Source organism: Eumetopias jubatus, unplaced genomic scaffold (genome assembly GCF_037043125.1).
Source record: "Eumetopias jubatus isolate StellerSeaLion01/CBP00866 unplaced genomic scaffold, mEumJub1_p1.0 scaffold_16, whole genome shotgun sequence".
Lineage (NCBI taxonomy): Eukaryota > Metazoa > Chordata > Mammalia > Carnivora > Otariidae > Eumetopias > Eumetopias jubatus.
Genome location: NW_028274822.1, coordinates 59,929,724 through 59,955,031, shown reverse-complemented (window position 1 = coordinate 59,955,031; position 25,308 = coordinate 59,929,724). Strand labels below are relative to the sequence as shown.

At 44.2% G+C, this 25,308-nt stretch overlaps 2 long non-coding RNA genes across 6 annotated transcripts in view; one reads left to right on the top strand and one right to left on the bottom strand.

The window, feature by feature from the left end:
• The window catches only part of LOC114224709 (uncharacterized), a 46,599-nt gene extending 39,603 nt beyond the window's left edge, over positions 1-6,996 (bottom strand). The window contains exons 1-3 of the long non-coding RNA XR_015767031.1: positions 6,830-6,996; positions 6,446-6,626; positions 1,176-1,301 (exon numbers count right to left, since the gene is read on the bottom strand). This is a non-coding gene — a long non-coding RNA (uncharacterized LOC114224709). The remainder of the gene's footprint in view (positions 1-1,175; positions 1,302-6,445; positions 6,627-6,829) is intronic.
• Positions 6,997-7,082: 86 nt separating this feature from the next.
• Positions 7,083-24,877, top strand: LOC114224708 (uncharacterized). Of its 5 annotated transcripts, XR_003612440.2 has the most exons (7): positions 7,083-7,335; positions 8,007-8,155; positions 14,890-15,036; positions 16,212-16,335; positions 22,069-22,128; positions 22,845-22,977; positions 23,664-24,877. It is a non-coding gene; the product is annotated as an uncharacterized LOC114224708 (long non-coding RNA). The 5 variants fall into 5 exon arrangements; XR_003612442.2 differs by lacking the exon at positions 8,007-8,155; XR_003612439.2 differs by lacking the exons at positions 7,083-7,335; positions 8,007-8,155 and adding an exon at positions 8,162-9,355.
• The last annotated feature ends 431 nt before the right edge of the window (positions 24,878-25,308 follow it).

Here is a 25,308-nt window from a genome sequence, read left to right as displayed (position 1 = left end):
TCCCGGCGTGGCCTAGAAGGTCAAGCAGACACGGCCTCCAAGGTGCATCATGAGGTGGGAAGGCAGTCAATACATAAACAAACAACTTAACTTTTTATGGGGCAGATACAAGTTCATGGAGCCCTGACCACATTTCAGCAAAATCACCCATTCTTCTTGCCTACGGTCTTGTTGCAGTCAGTCCCAGGACGCTTGAGCACCACGTGGACTGCCCCACGACTGGGACAAGTGAAGGCCATGGACAGGAGCAGAGGTGAGTACCCTCTGTCTGACCACCTCAACTACAGCCATTTCTATTTTCCCTTCTTTGCTTTCATTGTCCTCAAACGGGCCCTCTTGAGGCTGATTTAGTGGCACAAAGAGTATATGCATAAGGGAATGCATGATTCACATGTCGATTAACCATACCCTTGTTAGATATCTGTGACAGGCCCTACCGACCCCCACAAACCTGTCCAAAAATATCCGGAGTGGCTTTTTAGGGTGCACTTCCGGGAGTACTCATTGGATCAATGGTTCATACGAGCTTCTGACTCAGCCTCACGGTGTTGTAAGACGAATATTGTTCTCTCTGGAACCTGAGGTTTGATTTCTGAGGCCCACTGAGAGAGAAGAACTGGAGGCTTATGGAGAAGTGGAAATAGAGGCAGGAGGACAGATTTGGGAGTAACGGTATGAAAATGTTCACACACACTTCTTGTATGTAGCAAAAACTAAGCAATCCAGACCTCTAGCCGGCTAGAGGTCTCAACTGATGATGAGGAAGGGCAGTTGAAATTTGTTTACCAGCCCTCCTTGGTCTATGGAGCCTTTTCAAACCATCACCCTTGGCAGGACACGCCACCTCTGTCTCTGCATTCCTACATGTGAGCCCTGCACCTGCTTCTGTCACAGATCTCCAGACACTCCTTGCTGGAGCAGGTTGCCTCTTCCAGCCGGAAAGCCTTCAAGGTCAGGAAATGGGCTCTTGTACCTGTCAAGACCACTACTGTGGGTGGGGAGGGGGGAGGGGGCGCAGGGGGCACACCCTAAGTACTTCCAGAATGTTTGCAGTGAATGTCTCATTGTCTTCTTTAGGATTTCAGTTGAAGTAGTTTTGCTTTATTGTGAATACCCGGATATAACAGTCTCATTCCCTTCAATTCAGGCTCTCTGTCCAAATATTCCATACTCACATGATCATATGATTCTGACGTCTGAACTCCTCACTCTCACATTCCACAGGGTCCCAGATCCCCGAGAGAACATGCTGTAGGTCTTTACGCACGCCTGAGTTCCGAGTTCTTCCTGCAAGACACATCCTGCAAGCGAGTGTTGCAAATTCCTCTTGTGGGGCTAACACTTTGACTCCTACACAGCTGACCTGTGTCTCCCTCTTCTCTTCCTTACCCCGACTCCCCAGTCTTTTCTTTCACTGCTTATCTCCCATGGCAAGGAGCAGCAGGGGATGGGGGTGTGGTGGAGCTTTCCGGACCTGACAAGAGGATCCCATCTTTATTTAAAATTTCAATATTCTATCTATCGTGACTTTTTTTTGCATTAACTTTTTAACTTTCTGAAAAATGGCATTGAAATATGACCTCTCTTGATTATGGATGCTACCCTTAAATTTTATGTCAGCAGGGAGTGCCTCAAGCTCCTCACGCAGGACCCAGGCCTGAGCCTGGGAGAGCCAGTATGCTTAGTTTGGTCTCCAAGGGCAGGGTGCAAGCCCAGGAGAGTCTAGCAGAAGGCACCCCGTGGCCTCAGTGCCTATGTGAAGAGTTGCCCTCGTGGTTTTGTTTCTGTCGTCATTAAGAGTGTGACAACGGTCATTCTATTCTGCAGTCTCTCCTGTGGCAACCAGGCGTTAACGTAGGAAGTACTTTGGGTCTTTCTCTTGCACTAAGACCCATCGTATCAATTATTCATTAAGAGTCTTTCCCCAGGCACGGTCCTTCCACAGGAGACCGAGCCCCAGCATCCTTCTCTCAGCTGGAAACATCAGAGTTGTCCTGCTGGCTCCTGCCTCTCCCAGGTTAGAAGTGGGAGGCCAGGGCAGAGGTTGGTTTCTCCACCAAGGCAGGTCTCTCCTGCCTTGAAACGTCCTCGAGAAATTCTACCAGTAGCATCACACTTGTTCTGCATTCTTACTAGGGATTTATTCTCTTCTTTAAAAGCCTGGTTCATTGCCATAGAATTTGGGCTGGAAGGAAAGGTAAATATATCCTCAGGCTTCACCCTAAACTTGAGCCCCTTGGGGGTTTTCTAAAGTTTTCCCATCATCTATTTAGTTACTGCTGCTAGCATGCTTTCTGTCTCGTCTTGGATTTCAGCCTTTATCTATTTGGTCATGAAGTTCACATTTTGTTGAGATTTACCGAGCTTCTCAGGTGTTTGCTAAAACTTCTTAGTATTTCTCATAGTAAAATGTTGGTCCTGATATGCCCTTCCTTTGCTCTTGAACGTCACCAGCTCTTCCTCTGTGGCTCTATGCATTTCATTGGCCTTCTTTTTTTTCCCATCTTGATGGAGAAGAAATGTATCCAGACATTTGGTCAATGGGATAGGGGAAGTCCTCTGATATTTACAGATAGCCCCAGTTGGCAGCGCAGTTAGGATTCTGCTTTTCCTTGTGTACTTTTATGAGTAATTTGTTAGGAATCTATAAGAATGACTGTCTTATTACCATCTTAGAGGTAAACATGGAATGACCAAGGGCTCAGAGCTGGAAGTGTCGTTCCCACTGCTTTTATCTGGAAAGCCAGACCAGGCTCAGGCCATTAAAATACTTTCTCCATGACCACAGAGCTGGAATTCAGAGTTTCTGTCTTTAATCAGTATTAGCTGTATTCATTTTGGTTTAAATTATTCTCAATTTTTTCCATGAATTCTTACTGTGAATTAGGAATGGGGATGAACTTATTATATTCACCTTAAAAACCCCAGTCTTGTAGCTGGAAGCAAGGTTTTTGTCAGTCGTATTTACAATCTTCTTAGAAATAAACTCTAATGGGAATCATATAATCTTAAAGAGACAATTGAACATTTAGTGAAGAAAAATGGCCCATTAGGCTACAATATATGCCTAAGGGGGAACCAGCTACCATACAAGGGGCCCAGACATAAAAAATAGAATAAGAATTAAAACCCCAAGTCTCTTTTTAAAGAGTGTGTCTTTCACAGCAGAAGATTAATTTAGAACATTCGGGAGTCTATTCATCTGTGTTGACTGTTTCCTTGGTCATTCCATGTTTACCTCTAAGAAGGTAAAAAGACAGTCACTCTTAGATTAAAAAAATTAAAACATTTGAAGCATTCAGAAAAAAAAATTCTTGTGCTGTATTTTTATTCTAACCTAGTGAGGTTATCAATTTGAAAAATGAAGAAGACATTTCATAGTTAATCTTTTATGTGTATTTCAAAAACATTTAATCCTAAATACATCGGTTTATTACAAAAATTGAAGACAAGTTAGTGCGTTTGAGGACCTCAGCTCATGCATAACTAAAAGATATAGCTATGAAAGCTTTGTGATTCACTCTTCTAAGAATACTTAGCCTAACTTTTATTTTTAGGAATTCTCAATTTAAAGCTATTATTGAACAATCTCTTGAAATTCTTCTTTCCAAGTAAACCCCCTTTATTGGACATCAAATAATAAATGCTTTTTCATTCTCTTTCTCTCTCATTTTCTATTTTTTTAAGTAGGCTCCATGCCTATGTGTGACAAACACTTGTCTTTGAAAAAAGAGAATGAGAGGGGCACCTGGGTGGCTTAGTTGGTTAAGTATCAGACTCTTGATCTCAGCTCAAGTCTTAATCTCAGGGTAGTGAGTTCGAGACCTGTGTTGGGTTCCACACTGGGTATGGAGCCTACTTTAAAAAAAAGAGAGAGAATGAGAAAGCATTTATTATTTTTTTCTGAATGTTTCAGAGTAATTACTCAATAACAATTTCACAAGAAGTCTGCTGTTTTAGAAATCTGAAAATGACTAATCCATTTGTGGTTCACAAAACAATAACTGCATAATCACTGAAGGAAAACACTTTCAGAATTATCAACAGAAGGAGTATTATAGTAATTTTTAATTTGTTTAAAATAATATAGTTTTCCTTGAAAATTAAACCCAAGAAATTAATACTACCCTAATTGGGCAGTGCATGCTAGAGTCACATACTTAGCAAGAAAGATTTGTGAGCCAGAATGAACTATTAATCATACTATTTATCTTACTTTAACAATGCTCAGTATTATACATATTTTACATAATATTTATGTAACTTTAACTGTGCACAATGTACACTTACTTTCATTTCACTGATAAAATCCATTAAAATGTTTTTAATTTTCTTTGACTTTTGGAATTTTTGTTTATATAGCATAACTTATGTATATACTATTTTATCTTCTCTTTTTGACATTCATTACAAGAATAATATATATAAAAGTCTACAGCAGAGAGTTTAGGTAGTCCACTTGTTCGTGACTGAATTTGGTTGATACACACTATACTATCTACTAAGGGTTATGTCACCACCAATATTTCAAAATAGGTTCAAAAGTCAAATACAATTACATATAAATTTTGTGCATTTGAGTTAGGCTAAGACACAGGTGAAACTAAACAGCAAAGCAATCTTTAGTCTATAAAAGAAATTAACTTTTATACCCCGATATTAGAAAACCTCTACATAATTACCATAAAGTTAAGATAAATGTTTTAAAAGGCATATTTTTGGCTATAGTTCAAATCAATTTTCTGTGCTTCACTCTTACAAATTTACTACCAGTAAAACAATTCTTGCTCTTGTCTTAGCAATGACTGGTTAACAGAGTTAGCAATTATGTTATCACACTTATCCATTCAAGAAAAGAGCAGACTGAACAGCAAGACGATGCCACACAGGTCCTTGAGATGGAAGGGTGAGAAAGAAACGAGCTTCTGGAACATAGCCGTTAAAGATGCTAATGCTCTCCTATTTTGGGTGGGACAAATACTAGTCAAGCTTATAGGAAATGGATCGATTTTCCTCCATGTCCTCACCTAAAGAATGTCGTGCTAACTAAATGTGAAGTTTGTATGAACTGATTATTGGAAGACCACTGGAAAATACTGCTGACTTAGAGTCTAAGATGAGCGTGGTTGTGTCTTATTTGTCTTCTACAGTGGCCATGACATCTCTTTGCTGTCTATTGCCTTAATTACTTAGTCCAAAAGAGTAAGGAATGCTACAGGTAATGAACCTCTAATGAATTAAATATCTGCCTTCTGAAAGTGTATAAAATTCAATAACTTAAGATTTAAAAATTTACTTCAGGGCGCCTGGGTGGCTCAGTTGGTTAAGCGTCTGCCTTCGGCTCAGGTCCTGGGATTGAGTCCCGCATCAGGCTCTCTAATCAGTGGGGAGTCTGCTTCTCCCTTTACCCCTACCCCCTGCTTGTGATCTCTCTCTCTCTCTCTCTCAAGTAAATAAATAAAATCTTTAAAAAAAATAAAAATAAAAATTTACTTCAAATTAAAACTAAATGGTAAACGCTTACAAAGCACGTTTTCAATTCAGAACTGTTTAATAATAACGCCTCTGGCTTGTGAACAAGCAAGGGTTGCAAAGCTTGTTCACAGGGCATGGCTTCATTTTAATCTCTAAGAACCTGGCAAGGCGGGTGGTGTGAGCCTCGGTAGAAAAGCAGAAGAGCTTATGAATGTAGTCACAAAGCTGGTGACAATGAACCCGAGGCTTCAGCTCCGTTCCCATGGTTAGAATCTTCTCCTCTCCCCCCACGTTGAGGAGCAGGTATAAGACCTTGGCCCTTCCAGAACCATAGTGCTCCCGAGGGCAACAGGACCCATATCACTGACAGATGGCATGCTGTGGGGTAGCACCCACCAGTGCTCCAATCTTTATGTTCAGCTATTCTTCATTCTCACATTTATTTGCCATCATTAAACACAAGGAAGGAAAAATTAGACTCAACGTTATTTATTATTACCATGAGCATTATTGTTACTATTATGCCAGTGTACTTTAGAAGAAAAATAATTTGGGTTCAGAGGTGAATTGTGGGAATTTATAGCGTAGTTGTGGGATTAAACAGATGAAGGAACCAATAGCATTAAACAGTAAGAACTTGGTAGCTTTGTTATCCATAACCAAGTGACATAGAAACATCCAGAAACTTAGGGTCACACAATACATGTTAACCGGGTCACAGTCAGACACTCGTGGCTGGTGGACTCTGGAACCAGATCGATCTGGGTTTGGTCCCAGACTCCATCATGTACTCTTTATTACCCATCTTTAAAATGGGTATAATAATAGGACCTATCTGGCAGGGTGGCTATAAGGTCTGAACGTTTCAGACATGGAAGAACTTAGCACAGTGCCTGGCAGGTAGCAAGCACTCAGGAAAGGTCAGCTACTTTCAAACTTTCTAGGAACGGAAAAGAAGGGTTATACCTACTATAGCTTAAATTCCCGAAGTTTTGCAGGACAGAATGATGATCCTCATCATGTGCCAGGAGTTTCCATCTGTTATCTGATTGGATCCTTGCATCACATTGTGTGGGCTCATCACCTCAAAGCAGAGACCTGAGACTCAGGGGTGGACACTCCACAGCACCACCTTGACCCACATCGATCAGCTGTGGAAAAGGCAAGACAGGATAAGAAGCCAGGGCCTGTAGCCATGGCGAGCACCATGAGACTCCAAGAAAGGGGAAAGCAATACGAGCCAATGTGGTCAAGAAAGGGGTCCAGGCCCTAAGCTGGTTGGGAAAAAATGAAAGGATTTGTCTAGATGAAGCGAAAGGAGAGCACTCTTCAAAGTTCAGTTCCAAGCCCTCACCCTTGGGCAGAGTGCCTTGTGTTCCCTTGGAAGCCAAGTCCTTCTGTGTCAGTTGAGCTGACAACTGGCCTCTGCTCTGAGCTCACTGCAGCCGTGAGAAAGGCCTCGGTCGGCATGAGAAGGGGAGCTCAATCTGGACAGAGAATTACCACCTCTCTCCGCGGGGCCATACATAACTGCTTCCTCCTCAGGCTGGGGGAGGCCAGGCCCATTTCTGAGCCCGGACACTTGCAGCCAGGCTGTGACACAGCATTTAGGGGAAGCCTGTGGGGCGGCCTGGCCCCTCAGCTCTGACAGCCTTGCTGGGAAGGGCGGACACCGGCAGTGGAGAGTGCGGGAACAGGTGGTCTTCTGGAGGGTCTGCTGTCTGAGTGATGGTGTTGGGCCAGAGAAGTGACTGGATCCTTCCTTCAAAGGAATAACCAATGCGTGATGGAAAAATCGCTGGCCAGCATCCCAAGAAGAACATGAATATTCATAAAATATTAGAACTAGAAGGGGATTCAGTGAGTATCGTACTCATTTTCCTTATTTTCTTCCTGAGGAAACAGGGGCTCAAGGGGACAAGAGTGACATGCCCAAGGTAATGTAGCAAATAGTGAGTCTCTCAAGGCTAGAACTTTGGGTTTTTTTGGTTCTTAAGCCAGCTCATAGCTAGCTCAGATTTAGCGTGTATCAAAATAATCTGGAGAGCTTATTCAAAACACAGGTGTTTCAGGTCTTGCCCAAAATATTTCAATTTAGTGTAGCTGGGGTGGGGTTCCAGAGTCTTTGTTCATTTTGAGAAAGACAACCCAAGTTCACACTGCCAAACTCAGACTTTGGAAAAAACTTTTCTCTCCTACATGAAATAGTGCCTTTCTGGGTGTTATACACAAACAATGAATCATGGAACACTACATCAAAAACTAATGTTGTAGTGTATGGTGATTCACATAACAATAAAAAATTAAAAAAAAAAAAGAAAAGAAAATAGTGCCTTTCGAAGTCCCAAGAAAATATTGTAAAGGATAGCAAGGAAGGATTAGGTAAATATTTTAACAAAATGATAAAGAAGAGGAAAATGGTTCTCTCGAGTGTACTGACTCTTCCCAGAGCCCCCTGCAGCCACTGCATGTGTGTCAGAGCTGAAATAATGTACATGGGCCAAGTTCCAACTGCTGCCCTCTCCTTTTAGGGTGATCAGAAACCACACTGACATGGATCGAAAACTGGAGAACTTGCAGTAACCGATGTCCATGGTTACACAATTCTTCCCAATAGCAGCCCCCAGAAGGGCCTCCAACACTTTGGGCCTCACACTAAAACATAAAACAGTGGTATATGGTAAGAGGATGTACGAAGAAAACCTTTGGAAATGACCCCTTTTTCTTTTGCAAATGACAAAAGGAAACATTCCTTTGAGGTCCTCGGTAATTCAGAAGCCACTTGGGTGGTATGTGCGCTTTAAAAAAGAATAAGACATCTGGCGCGGATTTCTCTTGATTACTATGTTCTATCTAAATTTCTTGCTTTCCATTCTGTTTCTAATGCTCTCCACAAGGAGCAGGGTCACAAGGAATAATTGGAAGCATGGGTTTCGGGATGAGATGGGGGTGTGTTCTCATGCTGGACCGCCATATTGGTGATCTTGGGAGATTCCATCTCTCTGGGTTTGCATTTCTCCACGTGTATTTCCAGTGGTGCCTACTGACATGTGGATATGATGATTCCAGGTAAGGTGTTCAATATGTGGTTCCTCAGGCCCAAACCCTTAGCACACTGTTGACTCTCACACCTTATATCCATCAGCAATTCCTGCAGCTCTACCTGTGTTTTGCTGTTTACCTTCTCCGCTGCCCCACCCTAGCCAAAGACCATCTTTCCTCCTCTGGGCTGTTGTAATGGTTTCCTAATTGGTCTCCCTTCTTCTGCCCTTGCCTTGCTCCTTCTGACTTCTCTCAGAACAGCCAGAGCACAGTACTCCTTTGCTCAAACCCTCCTCTGGCCTCAGTAAAACCAATCTTACCTACAGTACCTGCAGAACCCCACATATTTGCTCCATCCCTGCCCAAAGATGACTGTCCTCATCTCCCATTGCCCCCTCTCTTGCCTGCTCCTTTCAGCCACTTGGGCCTCCTCACTATTCCTCAAACATACCAAACTCATTTCTACCTCAGGCCATTTGTACTTCCTGTTCCTTCTGCCTAGATCACTTTCCCTTCAGATATCAGCATAGTTCACTCTCTCACCTTTTAAGTGAGATATTCTCTGCAACCCTATTTAAAATTGCATCCCCACCCAACACTCTCTCCTCTCTTTCCTCGCATTTTCCTTTTTAAGTTAGTCGTTATCACCACCTTTCACACGATAAATTTTGTGTGTTTGTCTTTTTGGCCACCCATTTCCTATCACATCATGGTTAATCTGGCACACAAATATTTGTTGAAGGAATAAATAACCCATAATTATTTTCATTTCAACAAGTTTAGATATGTCAGCAACAGACAAGTGTGGAATCCTTTAAGTGAGAAGGATTTTGGAGAAGTGAGTATTATCTGTAAGTTGTTTTATGGTGTGTCTGGAGTCTCACTACTTTCTGACTCTTTCCTTATTGATTAGCAGGACCCTATGGCCACAATTGTTAACAGGTAATTTAGTGATGATCTTTCTTATTTTTTTTTAATCTGTTGCTATTCGTTAGTTCTTTTGTATTATTCAGGACAGACCAGGTTACACTGAAATAACAAAGGAACCGTGAAATTTCAGTGACATCACACCATAGGCTTATTTCTCACTCATGTCCAACTTGGTGCAGGGGGTGTTCTGCTCCACATGGGCTCCCAGGGATTGAGGCTGGCAGAAACTCCACCATCTGGGACATCTCTGACTCAAGGAGATTAAGAAAGAGACTGCAGGCTCCTGCTGGGGCTTTCTGCCTCAGCCCAGAAATGACACAAGCCTCTTGTGCTCCCATTTAATTGGTCAGATCTAGACATGTGGCTCCATCTAACTGCAAGGACGCTATGAAGTGTGGTCTCCTGTATGCACAGAGCAGAAAGGAGAATGAGGACTGCTGAACCCCAGTATTGCCCAGCACTGTTTTAATTAAGTAGAAAAGTTTAGGTGCTGTATCTAGGACTGACATGCAGTAATATTTTCATCTATTTGCTACCACCAAAGCAAAATACCATAGGAAGAGAATCTTATAAAAAATTAGCAAAAAATAACAATTATCATAGTTACATGAAACGCCAACATCCTTACTCAGTTTAAACTTGTATTTTCCACATATCCCTCTGTGGGCATTATTGAACAAACTTGTAACCTTTTAAGTTGTTTTTCTTCTTCATCATCTACTTAGCTGTACTAAAAGTTCTTCTGCTTCTGTAAATACCAACTACAAAGAATGGCCCCCACTGTGTAGGAAATGGGCCAGGGTGGGAGGGCCTGTGTTCCAGGCTCTATGCAAGGAACACTCACATGCTGCGTCCAACTTAACCCTCACTGTGACTCTGGGAAGGTGACGTTAGTTACCTCTGTGACTTACTCAGTGGCCACTGAATGATGAGACAGCCGTGCTGGAACCAAAACTCAAGTGTCTTGAACTCCAAGAGGACAAAATGCTAAGATAGAAGACTTATTTTCATAAACTAGGCAAATCTCAACTACACCAGGCAATGGCAGCTTCAACACCAGAAGGTTCGAAATGGAAGAGGTCTGGAAAGAACCATTTTGGTAGAAATTCCTTTTTTAAATGGATGATAAATTGAGCTCAGTGAGTGCCAGAGAGGGCCTGGATATTTTTATATACAGTGGGGCTGTTTCTTAAAAACGAACAAAAAGAAACTCTTGCTCTGTAACTGGTCAGGTCTGCAAATTATCTCAAACCTACTAATCATTACCCCTGAGGGCGATATGATTCTACAGAACAGAGAAATGGGTAAAAGGGAGCAGAGGATGCGTAACTGTCTCTTTTCATTCATTGAGCCAAATTATGTTGAGCTCTTGGCTCAGAGCCCACTTCCTCCATCTCATTCACTCCAGCATTTCAGAGAGATGGTACATGCACAGTGGAAAGGAGGAAGAGAGTCTCTAACTGCAAAACTCTGACCTTCTGGTTTCATTCTTAGATTCACCAAAAAGTCAGGGTTTTTGTTTTGTTTTGTTTTGTTTTCATTCCTATGTACCCAAGATATTCCCCTCAAATCCCCAGAACTCCTATCCACCTGCTTGATGTCAGTTAAACCAGAAAGTTTGGCCTTTTCTACCCTGTGGAGGGTATATCTTAAGGTTCTCTCTTTGAGGGTATCTCCTCCCTGAATCTAGGTGTGTGGGAATTCAGCTTTGCCCTATCACCCCCCGCTCCACAGCCTTACCTGGCCACCTGAGCCATACCACAGAGCTCTGGTGGATACTGACTCCCTGATGCAAAAGTGAGCTCTGGGCGTGTGGTGGGGAGGAGGTATAACGTCATTTTACACCGACCAGAAGAATCTGAGAGTAGTTGCCAAGGTCTGCTGTTATCCTCTCTCCCTAACATGGGGTCTCGTGTTGGGAGGAACTGTTGGGAGGGAGGGAGGGAAATTATGTTCACAGAAGCCCCAAGGTCAGTTGATATGCACAGCTCTGTCGCACGGTGCTCTGTGTTGCGAGGTGGTATGGGAAGCAGGCTGAGGGCTTTGTGAGCAGACTTGGACATGGAGTTTTAAATAGTGCCTTCACTTAAACTCAGGAATGTGGGAATGCTGGGGGCTGCAACACAACCTAAAACTCTGAGTAGGCTGGATCGTTAATGTGTGTGTCTCTAGGATAGAAGATGGAGATGCTGTTGCTATTCATTAGTTCTTATGTGAAGATGGAGAACCTTACGTGTGGGATTCCTGAAGATAATTTACTTCTGTTTTGATAGATGCTGAAACTTGGAACATCTATCCTTCCTCTTCTTTAGGGCCAAGTCCTAGCCCAAACCACCTAATAGAGCATATACAGTTCATATGACTCATGACCAAAGGAGCAGATGGGGTGGTCCTGACATTGACAACTCAATTTCCTATCAGGATTATCTTTGCCTGGAACACCGAACTGTGGAGGAAGTTTTGAGATGCATGCAGGTGCTGCTGCCTGTGTGTGCCTCCACGGGCAAAGAGAGGCAGGAGGTCAGCACCTGGCTATCCCCTTGCCAGGTACCAGTAAGGGACATGGGAAGCAGGAAGGTGGCTCTGGCTTAAAGCCCCACTTTTGCAGGACAGGAGCCTGGGGAGGCCAAGAGCCCTTTGAGGAGGCCTGTGGGCCTCCAACAAGGAGGCCACAAATGTGTTTGTTTGTTTCCCACCCCTAGAAGCCGGCAGCTTGGGAAACTGCCTGGGTGTGGAGGACAGGTTGTGAGCCAGGGCCCAGCATCACTCCGGACCTATCCATTGTGTTTCTGTTTCTGCCGTGTTGTTCTGTGTGTGATGTTTTTGTTTTGTTAGAGTGTGTGTTTGGTTGTTTCTTGAGACTATACGAGCGCTGGCGGCATCAGGATGTCCTGTGAGCAGGCCCATGAATCTGTGCAGCAACACCGCACATCACGTCCTAGAAACCAGCCATCCTTAGATGGACCTCTGAAAAACCCCAAACCACAAACCCTTGTGATGAGTTCATTTTAGACTTAGAGAAGAAATGCAAAAATAGGTCAAAGAGTGTTTACAACTCCTCACTCCCTTCCCCTGGTGTTCAGACCTCACCTAACCATGGTAGCATTATGAAGAACAGAACTTAGCAGTGGCACAAGATATTAACCAAACCGCCAGCTCACTGGAAATTCAGCCATTTGCACTGATGTCCCCCTTCGGCCCCTTGCATGCAGTTGTGGTTGCCTCCCAAATCCCCTCCACATTCCTCTCATAGGTCAGAGATAACTTGTTTCTCAGAAATTAACTCTTGGAAAAGAGAAATTCTCTCCCAATTCACCAGGACAGAGTTCTTTGTTCCATTTAAATTATCTTTTGCTTGTTGATAAGCACTCATGTCTCACTGGACAGAGGCTAGTAACAGAGACTTCTCTGCTTCACACTTCCTGGGCACAAAATAACCTTTGGGTTCAATGCCAAGTCCCATTGCTGCATGATTTGATGGCTCCTCTTGACCCTGAAAGGCAGGTTGCCTAGTGATTTCTTGTGCAAAATGACAATTTTCTTCTCATTCTTGAGTGGGAGCATATTTACTTGAGCTGTTTGCTCTTCTCTCTTAACATTTTCTCTTCCAGCTTACTGAAAAGTCAATCCTCAGTGCTTTTCCTGCTCCTTTGAAAGCCCCCCCCTTTTTTTCTCAGGGAGCTTCTGAGACTTTGCCTTTAGCCATTAGTAGGTTTCTCTTATGGTCCTGGCTATGGTTTCCTTTTTTATTAGCACATCTTTTTTTTTTTTTTTTTGTGAGGCACAACAGGAACTAACATGGGCTAAGTGCGCTTTATTATCCAAAATTCCATTGCATGGGGACAGCTCTCTTTTCCAAGACTTGCCTAAAACTCAGATGTCCTGGAAATGAAAACAACTTGCTGTGGATTTCACACTAATGTGAAAATGACCACTATCCCGTCCTCCTTAGAGGAGAGATTTTAACGGGGAAGAAAAAAGACATGGTCAGAGGGCTCACTAGTTAGTCGAGCTGCTTGATAGGGTGGAAGGGCTGACCCAGCAGGTTGGGCATCAAAGGCAGTGGAAGGATCTGGCAACTCAGATGTCTGACTTCAGGAGACTGGGGGCTCTCACATCCAGCCATGCTGCCTGCACACTCTGGTTCCTTGCTCTCTCCAGGGGCAGGTTGTGACTTGGCTTCCACAGCGGTGGGCTGAGTGTCACCTGGGATTCATCCCACCTGCATCTTTGCTTTGAACTCCTCTTCCCTACATGGCTGCAATGGCAGGAGGGGTGGTTGAAATCATAAAGCGGACTTTCTGTTGGTAAGCAGGGCATACTGATGGTAAAGCTAAAAACAAATTGTTGAGTGCAGACAGGCCTGGCAGCAGGAGAGAGAATGCTTTGTCTGTCATTCATAAGAGCCAAAGAGGGGAGCAGGCAGAGGGTGAGGGAAGACTGTGGGATGGGCAGCTGCGTGTTTCATGGGTGGTGGAGATCTGACCCTCAGGCCACACGGAGGACCCCTTGCACTCACAGAGGTGGCTCCCTAAGGGTGCTGGTGGGTATAGTCTGGGAAGGCCACCTGTAGGACTCCTAAAACATGGACAGCAAAAAGAAGAAAATGAAAATGAAAAACATTTGATTTGAAAGACTTTAATGTTTATTATCAAAGCACACTGATAAAGTTGTCCTGGGGAAAAAAAAAACCAGAATTTTGCTGCATTTCCAGGCCAGAGCCCCTACAGATTCACCTGACAGTGTTGTCTCTGAGGACACTGGAGTCTTCTGTATGCCCTGGCAGGGACAACCGTGGCTGGGTCTCATGACCACAGGAGTGGGGTAAACCATTACTAGGGCCACTTGGAACAGGAGTCAAGGAAAGCAATTGAGGCCTTTGGCGATGGTAGAGAGCAGATCCGGGTTGGAGCATAGACTGAGCATTGTATATATCCATTGCAAAATCTCCGTTTGGGTGGTCCTGTTATAGTGTAGTGGATGATACTACCAGATCCAAGGGTTGTAATGAGGACTGACTGGAATCATAAATATGACACGCTCAACCAAGCCTCAAGCACACAAGGATTGTTTAGTGCATTTTGGCTCATGCCATCGGTATCAAGCCAGAGGCATACGAAACAATCAACACCATGTGTGCAAGCATGTATGGGCAAATGTGTGCGTGTGTGCACGTGTGTGTGCATATGTGTGCCTGTGTGTATGTTGCATGAGTGTGTGCATATGTGTGTGAAAGGTGGCCAAGATGAGAACAGAATTAAGCAATGCCTCTGAACCATGAATCAACGGTTCTATTGTTTCTCCACACTCTGTGTCAAACTGGGCTGTCGCAATTCCCTCAATTGTACATCCACCTAATTTTCTATATTTTTCACGGTCTAACAAAAGTTGTGTAATTGATCATCTCTGTAGTTTTGAAATGATAATATCGTGTCCTTTCAGGCTGGAAATCAGACATACTCTCCACTGTAGCTGTAGCCCGAGATTGGAGAAACCCTTTCTATTAAGTTCACGCTCTTGAGATTGCCTGAGAGATGGTGACACTCATGAGGAAGCAAAGGGGAGACCACTGAAGTGGGACGAAGACAGGTAGGATTTGGTATTTCTGCGCAGAAATCCATTAACATGGCTTTTCGTGCTGTGGCCTTGCCAGGATGCGGTTTGACAGAGAGCTCTCTGGCCCGGCTGTGAGGCTGCCCCTCAGATGCCCTGGAGCAAGTGGTGGGGCCTGATGCAGCCAGTGCCGAGCGGGTACAGGTGGCCCCTCAGCAGCGAGTCTCAGAGACACCCCCTTCCGTGGGAGCAGGGTGGGGAAGTGTGCTTCGCGCCCACTCACACCAGGAGAGGCTACAGCTCCTGATTGCTGGGGAGGAAAGCAATGGAACTTACCCGAGTCCTCAATACATCTTCTTACAGGGTTCCTTTGTGTCTAAAATCTCCAGAATGCACATTTCATTCCTCCTCACAATGCTTTCATCTAAATATTTCTTTGAGGCTAGGAATAAGAGTTCTTTAGAAACACAGCGGTGTGTGTATGTGACATTCTGTTCCTAGCATTCGGTGTGGAAAATCTCCATTCCGGCTCTGTGTATTGTTTGGTTGTCTTTAAATACCATATTTCAAATTACATTATGAAAGAGCAATAGAGAACAGGCAGAGATGGACAAACCATATAGTAAATACCCTTGTTACCTGTAACACTTTCAGGCAATGAGCCATAGGTCCGTGTTCTCTAAAGGATCATGCTTCCCTGGGTTTGTTCTCTGTGCTATAGGATCTTGCTCTGAAGGGTCCTCAGGATTTACCCAGTTCAGTTCAAGGTAGAACAGTCCGGGAGGAGGCTAAGAGTATAGCACACACGGTTGAGCTCATGGACTCTGAGCTTGGGTCCAAATCCTGCTCCTGACCCCTCCAGCCCTCAGTCTCATTAGCCACGAAAAAACAAGATAAGGACAACAATAGTCCTTGCCTCCCAGGGCTTTACAGGGATTAAATGAGCTCAAATTTGTGAGCTCTATGTAGTGTTTGTTATGACTCAGGACTGCCTGAGCACAGGGCAAGAATTTGTTGGAAATGACTTTAACTCATCTTCCACAAGGAGAAATACAAATCTCTTTATTTCTTCATCTACTTACATACAATGAACATAAAGGCTACACAGTGAGTTCACGTATGCAGGTCCACAACCTTGTCGTTGAAAGACTATTGATGACCCTTATCAATCATGGCCAAGAGAATAATTTCTTATCCATCTTCTCTTCCAGCCCCAGAGGACTTTCTCTTGTGTGCCTGTATCTCAGCAGTCCATTCTTGCTCCATTCAAAATGCTAAGATATCTGCTTCCTGCTCCAGCATCCCTACTATTAGCCATAGCAAGCTAGTGGCCAGGTATGAACTTGCAAAAAGCACATTAAGAACTGAATGTTTGGTAATGAATTTTCACAAAAAGAATGATTTTCCTCCAATTATCACTGTCTTGTTTACCTCTGTATTTCCACCTAAGCACAAATAAACAGAATAAAGCAAATGTATACATGAATAGAAAATGGTCGTCCTCTGACTGCTGGTTGTGGGAACACCCACATGCTGCTGCAGTTATGTCACTTTCTAACCAGAGAGTTCTGTGGCCATTCTCTTGATTTAATACATGTTCTACTGTAATCAGTATACTCTATATACTATATGCCACTTGAAGTTCTAGCAATCTGGGGACCTCTCCCCTAACCCCGAACTAAACAGCATAAGACCCTTCCCTTGTAATATCATGAAATATGCTCCCCCTCTCAGTAAATGTGCCTAAGAGAATTTTTACTTTGCCCATTCACTTCAATAGTAACCCTGTATCAATGGCAATGGCTACGTGGAAATGTTTGCTTTTTTTTTTTTTAACAAAGCTCATATATTGCTTTTATAATTTAAGAAGAAATGCATCAGTGGAAAAAGTGGAGGGAGATGTGATTGTGATTTTGGAGCCATGTCACTGTTGTTATTAACTCATCTTCGCGTCCACTAGCAAATGAACAACAGAGTCCATGTCTGTCTTTGGTGTCAGTGACATGGGTCTCAATTCTTAATGCCACAGCACAATGTCAATTGATTTTCAAGGTGGCAACCTGGTTATCTAATTACGTTCAAACTCTTCCAGGTCAACACTCTTCAGAAAAAGATCTAAACTCTTTAAAACTTTTGATATTAGTGTGATTTATGCCTTATGTTTGATTTTTTTATAGACAGAAAATATAGTGTCTATTAAATAAACTCTATTGTAAGTCCACTGGGCTCAGTAGTTAAGATTTAACTATGTAGACAATATTTTTGAAATGCTATTGCATGAAAGTATTATCTTACATTTTATCCTATTTTTATAAGAGATATTCAGCCAAACATACCCACATGTACCCTCTTAGCCATATACATAAGTACTTCATCAAAATGTTATGATTGTGATTTTTAATAGTACCATATTTTACCCAACTTTAGAGGAGGCAATTTCTTACATGACCAGTGAATTATTATAACACCATTTAAATACAGAAAATGTTATTCTCATATATGTTAAAATTCCTTAGTGTAGTGGGTGAACTTGAGGGCTCTGACATTGAAACACCCGACATTGAAACATCATGGTTATCAATTAGGATCAAGTTCAGCTACCTATAATAGAAAAGCTCAAAAGGATAAAGGCATAAACAAGATAGGAATTTATTTTTCTTTCAGAGAGAAACCTAAAGGAAGATATTCCAGGGCTCTACAATTATTTACTACCCAGGCCCCTTGCTAACCTCCACATTACACTCTCTAGAGCCTGACCTGCATCTTAAGGGTATAAGATGGCTGTGGGAGCTCTGGCTACAATATCCATATTCCAGGCTATGCAATGGAGAAATCAGCAAAATGGCAAACACCTCCTTTTTTAAAAGACTCCTGGAAGTCCCACACAATACCTCCTCCTACACATCATTTTCTAAATGTTGGTCATAGGGCTGCATCTAGCCATGAGGAAGGCTGAGAAATGCATAATTTTAGCAGGGAACAATATAATCTAATATCTTGGGCTGAAAAAATACCCCATCTACTAGTGAGATTATATGGTAGGATTTAAGGAAGATGTTGATTACTGAGACTCAGCCATTCAAGTACGGATTTATTTAGAGGAGATGTTCCTCCAGGCCACACAGAAGTCCTGGGATCAGCGTGTATTTGTCGATGAACTTATCCGATCTCATCTAAAAGACACGGAACTGTACATTTTAAAAGGGCGGGTTTTTATGGCATGAGAGTAGTAACTCATTACAGCCATTAGTAAAATGAAAAGAAGGAAGAGTGGGAGAGAGGGAGGGGGAGAGAGGGAGGGAAGAGGGAAAAGAGGAAGGGAGGGAGGAAGGAAAGAAAGAAGGAGGGAGGAAGTTACTGAAGTGTAGCTGAGCCTGTTGAACAGCCTGAGCCGAGCTCTGTTCTCTCTGCTGAAGGGAGATGAAAAGTGTTCAAGTTACTTTAGAGACATCCCAGCATGTCCTAACAGACAAGGGACTTGAAAAAGCCGTACCCTGGGGCGGGGGGGGCGTGTTTCCATCATTAAAGGAGCACAGGGGGCTCCAGGGATTCTGGGAATGTTCTGTGTCTGAGTTTGGGGTCAGTTTCATGAGGTCCTTACATGCTAAAACCCCTCAGGGGGTACATGTGTGATTTGTTTGCTCTTCTTTGTTAGACCTCAATAAAATTTGCTTTAAAAAACCAGAGGTCACGCTGTTACCTTTGACTTTCAAAGGACGGGGCTTTTTAACAAGTTAAGTCCAAGTGCAGTGTGGAGAAGCTCAAGAGAGTTACGAGTGCAGCAGTTATACCTGGAAGAGCCACGGCTTCAAGGGAAGAGAGGACAAGAGGCCGAGGGGCCGGTGAGCCTCAGGAGGCAGGCCAGGGCCTTGGCTCAGCATCTGAGGACAGACCCCTCTGACAGGCAAGCTTGGTTTTGCACATGCTCAGAATACAAGGCCGGAAGCAAGCTTTTCCCAGTCTCCCTGCAAGGTTACGAGGGCCGAGAAGGCAGGGCCCCCCCACACACCTTGTCCTTTGCTGTGTCTGCAGTTCCCACCACTGGCTGCACACAGTACACACTCTTTTAAGTGAATACATGAATTTTTGTTCACTGATCCCCACGTTCACAGCACAGGTACTTTCCCATCCTCGCTGGAGACGGGAGTGTCTTGTTCGTGACAATGAATGTGTCACGAACATTCACGCCTCGGTGCCTGGCAGGACAGGGGCCCCAGCAGGATCCAGGGCCACTTGGTCTCCCATGTGGAAAAGTGAGTGCGTGTGGCCAGACAGATGTTCCTTATGCAACACGGCCACACGAAGGAAAGTGGCTAACCATACAGAAGACGCTAGGCACAGAGGACATCAAATGTTGCGAAAGTAGCCCCTTTTAGGGGCTTTGCCAAATTAGTCACAGACCACCTGTTGCGGGCCTGTATCATGAGGACCAGCTCTCCGGAACAAAGGCCTTTATCCCTCTCTCCTTTGGTGTCTGAGCTCCCACACACAAGGAGTTCATGGTTGGGGGACTGGGCTCCTCCTGGCTGGCTTTACCTGGAACATTACCTTGCATGGTGAACTCCCCGGAGACAGATGGCACAGTGTGCCTTGGTCAAGTTCACATTTAGGAATTGTTAATCCAAGGTCATAGACACCACATAAGTGGGCCTTCCCTATGAATTTGAAGATCTTAAGAAACTACAGCTTTGAGACTTGAACTTCCTTTCATGACTTCCATCTCAAACATAGACTAGTCTGCATTTCCTCTCTGAAGCTATTTGCATTCCCAACCAAAACACAAGGTTCCTGAAAACTCTTTTCAATTAACTTTCCAAAGGGTGAGGCTAGTGGTCTGAGCAGTGCAGAGGATGGGCAGGACAGAGTTTTGGCCCTGACTCTCAGCTGGTTCATGTGTGACCTGGGCCAAGTCTCTTTCCTTCCCCGTTAGCAAAGATCCACAGTCTAAATGATGAGGAAGCCCAGACCCCCCCACCGTCCCTTTCAGTTACAACTGTAAATGGTCCAGAACTGCCCTACAACCTGCTAGAATCCAAGTTACCAGACTCTAAATCTGGAGAGCTTAAAGATATGAGCTGTGCTCAAGTATGCATAATAAAACCTCGTTATGTTATTCTCCAGGGGCAAGAGCAACAATGATTTGGTAGAAGTTATTCAGGAAAAGATCTGGCCAACTAGAAAAATCTTTCTCTAAAAACAGATATGAAATTGGCCAGCTTGTCCTAGGAGGTAGGGCATGACTCATGAGGGCAAGCCTATGAGGAGTCATCAGCACTTGCCAGAGATGCAGCACTGGGTTTTCGAGAAAAGAGTGAGTCTGGATTAAGACCCACCTGGGTCTGACTCTTGACTCTAAGACTGACATAAGCATGTGACCTTGGACAAATTATTCAACCTCTCTGAGACTCAGGTTTCTAGGATATAAAGTAGAAATGATGATGATAGTTGTCCAGGGGTCCTTGGAAGGTGAAGGACGGAATGCTTTAGTGCAGTAGAGGACACGTGGTAGGGGGCAGGGGATACGCCTTCAGCTCCAAGGGCAAGTCTCATCAGTAAAGTTTGTTTGTTTACCTGTTTTAAGAAAGGGAGGCTTAAATATGTTTTTAAAGAGAGGGGCAGGATTTTAGTCCAAAGGGAGCTGGTCTGAGGAGAACGTACCCCTTGGTGGAATCATGGGAGGGAAGGGCAGAGGTGGAGGAAGGAGGTTCTGTGCAGGGCAGTCCATCAGCACCAGCTCCTCCTTTCACCCATGCTTTTCAGCTAACACCCTCTTCCCCGCCCACTGCCACCCCCTGCATGTCTTCCTGCTCCTGCACCTCCAGTAGAGATGAGAACTGCCTGACTGACCAAGCATTGGGTCTTCTGAGTATCTTTTGTGTTTTTATTAAGCAAAAGCCATATTATTTTCCGATGAAATGTCATTTTTGTGTCACACAATATGCTCAGCTCAGTGTCACCAAGGTGAATAAAACCATGAGCCAGCAGAGCCTCAGATAACTCCTGCAAGCAAGGTCAGTGGTCCCTATCCTGACCACCCTCAAAGATTTTACTTTGCCCCCATGAGGCCCAGAGTTGAGTTGGGAAAATGAGGTGTGAATGCATTAAAAAATCAACAAATGTGTAAGGCAATGCACGGCAAGTGCAAAATGAGTGGAGACTCACAGGGCCACAGAAACTCCTCAAAATGAAAGGAGACCTTCATGGACTGGGGAGGATGGAGAATAATCCAGAACGGTCTCACTAAGGTCCCAAAGCATGAGGAGGTATAAAGAGGTGGGCGGGGAACTCAGAAGAAGGAAACAATTGAAGGTGAGATGGTGAACACATAAATGGACAATACTTCTAGTACACAAAATTAGCGGCCATATCCAAACTCTTGGCCCATTTCGAAGCTCTGAAAGATCCCTCCAGGTCCTCTCAGCCATATGTAACCATCTATTGGGCTTCCTGGCTCACCTTAATGAGCGCAGGGTGCTGCTCACCGTGGCCACATAGCTCCCACCCACGATGGCCTGGAGAACCACAAGAACCTACAACACTTACCGTATTTCCAGTGTTTTATCTCAGCCATGGACATTTTCCTGCTTCAAAGACATCCGCTAGGTTTTGGAATCATAAGATCTGAGAAGGGGTTCAGGAGTAAGATCTTGATTCCAGTCAAATATCTACCACATAGCCGTGTGCAAACTGGGTGGGCCACCCCCAGCTCTGAGCTTCCCTCTCCTCACCTGTGAAACAGATGAAACCACCCTGGGCCAGCCACCTTCCACTCAGGGTTATGGGGAACGTGAGACAACATGGCACCAGAAATGAATGCTCTTGTGCACTAGCTCACAGACTCTCAAACACTCCTAAACCCTTGAGTACCGCGAAGTATCTCAGGGGTAAAGGAGCCAAACAGGGTGAACCCCAGCTACAGCCTACAATTCCAGCAGCCTTGTTTTGGGTTGCTATATACATAAAGGTTTTACATTTATGCTTGCACTTTAAGGAAGAATACTATCCATTAGGGGGAAGTCTTTTCTAAGTTATTAGTAAAGTTTAATCTTTAATCTCCTCATTTTATAGGAAGGAAAACTGAAGCCCAGAGAGGTTGCTCAGTCTTCCCAGGGACACACAGTGGCAGAGGTAAGATCAGAGACCTTGTCTAATGCTCTTGCTTCTGTGCTTTGTCCACTACTTTGTTATTGGTGCACCAGATGCTGGAGTGTTCTATGAACAAACAAGAGAAAACAACAACTCCAAAGTCCCTGCCCCATGGTGTAGGTATACCCCTACAAAGGAACAGCAGTGTGGTTTATAAACCACAACTCACCCCCAAGACAATGGAGCAACTCCAGAAAGTTGGAGGCGGAGCTGCTGAGCTCACGTGGTGGGCATGTGGACGAGGCTCTGACACGTGGCTAGGACACACTCTCCAGCATGTCTTGCTTCCAGCTCCTTGGCATGTATAGCCGCTGCCTAGCAAACAAACAGCACCAGTAACACCATCCTTACTTCATCACCTGCATACTTCAGGCCATTCGAGCAGATGTACTCATCAAAACAAAAGTGGCATTAATTTTCACCAACATTCTCCCTTCCCACCCCCCACCCCCCACCCCCCATTCCCCAAAGGACTCAAATTCCTCCTTCCGGCAAACTCAGTTCTATTGGGTTCAAGACTAAAGTTCAAACTCCAGATTACCATTTGGTAATACATTTGGAAAATCATCTCATTCACAAACAATTGAGGTTTTATGAGATAGTGTGTGTTGTTAAAAACATCCCAGTATTTTTAAGGAGGAAATTCCAGAAATTCTATTTTTTCTTCATTCTTATCTGATATTTCTTGTTTTCTACAGGATGTGAAGGTTTTCTCTTTGGAATATTTAAGAGGAAATATGCATACGAAATATGTCAAGCCATGACATCAATGTGTACCAAGGTCTGAGAAATGGTCCCTGATCTCAAGTGGCTTCCAAGCTTAATGGAAAGGTATGATACCATAGATAGTTGCATATTTCTATATACATGCATATACAGGACTTGTGTGTTTGTGTGTGTCTGTGCATGTTTATATGTGTATATGTGCATGTGTATGTGCATGTATGTGCTGTATGTCTCTGTATATGTGTATAGGTGTATTCATGTATGTGCATGTCCCATCAGTTCTGCTTGCTGTAGAGGATCTAAGGCCATCACTGTCCAGAACAGGAAGAATTAGTGTGGTCCTGAGAGGCAGTGGTGCCTGCACAAGGACCTGGAGGTAGATTGGGAAATACAGATGAGAGTGTTCTAAGCCAAGAAAATAAGTGAACCTAGACACAAAGACAGGACCAGGGGCCTACAGGGTCCAAGGGGGATTTTGTATGTGAATGAATCTTCTAGAACTGATTCCAGGATCGGAACCAGAACTGGTGCTTTGTCTAATGACATCCATAAGCAGAAGATCAGAAATTAAAAGGATTAAATCAGCACAAAGCCTACGTATTATGGGCAAGTCTTCATTCACTGCCTGGGGGAGGTACGCATGATTTATACCCAGGGTTGGAGGTACAGGGTCCGATCCCAGCCTCCAAAGTTGCATCGAAAGAGCCTCACCTGGCTATGTGAAGGGGGACATGCCCATACCTGGGGCTCACCAGCCACAGAAGCACAGACTTCCCTCATTTTGTCTTCAGTAAAAGAAACCCAGGAGCAGAAGGGAGCAAGATGGCGGAGGAGTAGGAGACCTGGATTTCATCTGGTCTCAGGAATTCAGCTGAACAGGGATCAAACCATTCTGAACACCTATGAACTCAACAGGAGATTGAAGAGAAGAATAGCAGCAACTCTCTGAACAGAAAAGCGACCACTTTCTGGAAGGTAGGACGTGCAGAGAAGTGAATCTGAGGCGATATTCGGGAGGATAGATGGCGGGGGAGGGGGCCTCCGTCGGCTGCTTCTGGCAAGTGCTAGAGCCGCGGAGCACAAAATCGGAACTTTTAGAAGCCAGCTCCGCTGAGGGACGTCGCTCCAGTGGCTAAGCTGGTGGTGGACCCTCGCGGGACAGTGTGGTCTCAGGACCCTTGGGGTCACAGAAAGACCAGGGGTGCCTGAGTGTGGCAGAGCTCCCAGGTATCGGAGCCGAGAAGCTGGCTGCAGAGACGGAGCCGAGGCGCGGGCTCTCAGCTCGGGGTTGCCATAAACTGTGATCCGCAGCACAGTCAGGCCACTGCTCCTCCAGCAGGGACCCAACAAGCGGCAGATCCAGGGATGCTCCCCTTCCTCCCCTGGGAGGAGCGGCGCGGGAACGCACCGCAGGGATCTGCTGGGTTTGGAGACTCCACACTGAGTCGGGTGCCGGAGATAGAAACGCTCGGTCACAGGCCGGGTGAGCATGGAGTGTGGCCGGAGACCGGGGAGACGGGAGTGACTGCTTTTCTCCAGGGGCACACTAAGGAGCGGGGCCTCGAGTTCTCAGCTCCCCCGGGCGGAGATTGGGAGGTCACCATTTTCACTCTCGATCTCCAAAGTTATACCGAGAGCTTGCAGGGAACAAAAGCTCCTGAGAGCAAACCCGAGCAGATTGCTTAGCCCGGACCGACAAGGGCGGGGCAATTCCGCCTCCAGCAAAGACATTTGGGAACCACGGCAACAGGCCCCACCTCCAGAAGTTCAGCATGAATAGCCGGCCAAGACCAAGTTTACCGATCAAGGAGAACAGGAGAACTCCAGCGCTAGGGGAATACTGCACATAGAATTCATGGCTTTTTTACGATGATACATTAGTTTTTCAAAGTTAATTTTTAAAAAAAATTTTTTTAATTTTTCTTTTTCCCTTTTTCAACCAACATCTTATCAATCCCTTTTTAAAAAAAATTTTTTTTATTTTTCATTTTCAGAGTCATATTCTATCCCCTCATAATAGTTACCCTTATTTTTGGCATATGTATATAAGTTGTTCTCTCTTTAAAATTTGGAGATACCGTTTCTTCTAACAGTTCAAAATATACCCTAAATCACTAGTGTATGGCTTTCTTCTAGTCTTCTGCCTGATCACATTCTCTCCCCCCTTTTTTTTTAAATCTTCTTCTTTCTTTTTTCAAACAACTTCTTATCTTATGAATTCCTTTTATAAAATCCTTTATAATTTTCACCTTTACAATCATATTCCATCCCTTCATTGTATCAACCCTTATTTTGTACATATATAAGTCTTTCTTTAAAATTTTAGGAGGTGCTTTCTTTTAACAGACCAAAATACACCCAAAATCTAGTGTGTGGCACTGACGTATGCACTAGCCTGATCATATTTGATCATATTCTGTTTTTTTTGTTTTGTTC